A 2,744-nucleotide genomic window follows, 5' to 3' on the forward strand; every position below is an offset into this window, starting at 1 on the left:
TAGTGTCATCCTTTCAAATGAAAGAGTGCACTACCAATTTGAGCAAATTTGGCTCTCTTATGGATAAGTTTCAACCCACTTTTCCCCCAAATCCTTCCACACACTTGTTCAGTCGAACGAGTAGTTGGGAGTTTCACACTAGACGGGAGACTATCCCCCGTCAGGAAAAAGAAGCTTTTAGTACAAAACGGGGGACAGTCCCCCGTTAAAAACTTTTTTTTTAGTTTTTTTTTTTTTTGACGGGGGACTATCCCATGTCTATGTAGCCTTTTTTGTAGGTTTTTTGTTTGGCGGGGGATTGTCCGCCGTCTAAGAAGAATTTTTTCTTTTTTTTTTTGGATGGGGGACAGTCCCCCGTCTGGTCCAAAATCCAATTTTTTTTAACTAAACGGGAGACTGTCTCCCGTGTAGTGTCTTATTTTTTTTGTACTTGTCCATAGTAGCTTCACTCGTTTATATGAGAGAGTTGTCTTTCATATGAAAGAGTGAGTCTCCACTTGGAGACTACCCATAGCCTTTGCTCTAAGTAGGAAGGGAAAATGTTAAAAGAAAAGAAAAAAAATATAATACAAACAATTTTTCAACTATTGTGGTCAATCAGATACGTGCTTGAGTAACTGAGTTGCCTCTCGGGTAAGAATGTAAATTAGCTACATTTGAACTGAAATTTTTCTAAGCATTTTGCCGATACAAAAATAAAATCTAATCTCCACGGCCATGATAATCTCTTGTCTAGCTAGCTGCCTTCCGCAGGGAAGTTTGAATTGAAATCAGGCGGCATATCATATGAGTGTTCTATTATGCAGAACTTTGAATTGAAAGTTTCAAATCTTTTTTTAAAAGAAAGAAAATCAAGCATAAGATCGTGTAGTGAGTGTACTATACAAAAAATCAAAAATGCTTAAAAAAAGAAATATATCAAAATGAATCCATTAACATTTTAAGATTTAATTAAAAATTTAAATATAAAATTGATTAAAAAGACCAAAATCAATAATTTCTGGATGAAAAAAACATCTAAATTTTGATACTGTTTAAATGGATAAAAATATAAAAATAGCCAAAATATAAACAGTTGTATGGGCACCCTAAAGAAGATTTTCTAATTCTGCGACATCTCGAGCTAAAACTGGAAAAGAGAGTCAATTACATGTCTAATTGAGTTATTCTTGTAGTTGGTTGTACTATCAATAAGTCTAGATGCACTTCGGTTATTCACCGTGATTTGCACCGACTAAAACAAGCGATGGACCCCACTTTTAACCTTTACTAATCCGTGTGCAGAGACCGCTGGATGCTAACCATCCGATTCCCTCTCGGTACAAATCGAAGTGAGAAACTCCGATCCGTGTAGAAAGATTGTTTTACTATTTACATAGCAGTAAATTTTACGTCAAGTTGGTCTGACAGACAATGACTATCCTGTACATTAAGGTAGTCCGCTCTCTCTTCTCAGATATGAGTAGGACAGGACAAAGTGCCGCATAATTGTGCTGCACATTATTTGCGGAATTATTATATTTTTGATCGGTTATTAACTGGCTAGCTGGGCTGTATTAGTATTACTGCAGACTATCAAACTGAGTTGTCTCTTATCGATACTAATTCTAGGAAACCTTGTCGGCGTAAAAGATTTGAATCTGACATTGTGAAGTTTAGTACTCATGCGAACAGGTCTCTTTGGGGCCATTAATTTTACCTATGAGTACTACGACCGTCAAGTGGGCTGTTGACCGATGACAGACTCATTCGAAGCTCATGAGTCATGGCCCTGTTTGGTAATGATTATAATAAGTGATTATGAGCTCATAATCAATTCTGTGAGCCATAATCCATTCTTAGGGTGTTTGGTAACAATTATATTAATCAGTTATTTTAATCATAATTTAAAAAACCAATTATTTTTATAAACAACTAAAACTTGTTTTTAGAAATTAAAATAATTGATTCTCAGTTTTATAAACAAAAACACGGGTTTTTTTTTTTTTTCTTTTCGTTAAAAACAACTGAGAGACGGAGAGAGGGGAACGAGAGAAGCAAAAAAAAATGGGGGAAGAATTACCTAGATCTGGTTTCTCTCCTGTCTGATTTCATCCATAGTTATATGTTCGTTCACCTTCAGTAGTACTCTCCCTGTTATCTGTTTATCTCCCATTTTTTTGATCTGGTTTCTCTCCTGACGATTAATCTCGATCTTCTCTCATTGCCTTGATTCATCTTCCTCAAAATCTGAAGAACTTCTTATCAAAAATCAAAATCAGGTATGTTTTCTTTAGTGGGTTATCAATTTTTTCTTTGTTAATTTAGTGTTTTGCTCTTGTTTGTGAAATTGCCCCACTAGTATTTACTAAGATCAAATTGCTAAGATCAAATTGCTAGTGTATTGAAGATCTATGATTAAATTTGTGTGTTGTGGTTTATAAAAAAAACACTAAAATGATAATGATAAACAGGTGTACCAAACAATTTCTCATTTTAATCATTTTTTATTTTTTGATAATTAATTATTCCATAAAATTGCTTGTTAAAATTTATTTCAAAAATGATTATGATATACTCATTTTTCAATTTATGATTATCTATAATCATAATGGTTACCAAACAGGGCCCATAAGTCATAATTGTTCAAAGAGGCATTTGGACTTTAAAAAGTCAATCACAAAATAGTGTCAGAGCGGTCATACTTTAAAAAGTCAAGCACACGAAAGTACCTACGAAACTGATTAGAATTATCTCGCAGCTTC

The sequence above is a fragment of the Papaver somniferum genome, chromosome 2 (genome assembly GCF_003573695.1).
Source record: "Papaver somniferum cultivar HN1 chromosome 2, ASM357369v1, whole genome shotgun sequence".
Classification (NCBI taxonomy): Eukaryota; Viridiplantae; Streptophyta; class Magnoliopsida; order Ranunculales; family Papaveraceae; genus Papaver; species Papaver somniferum.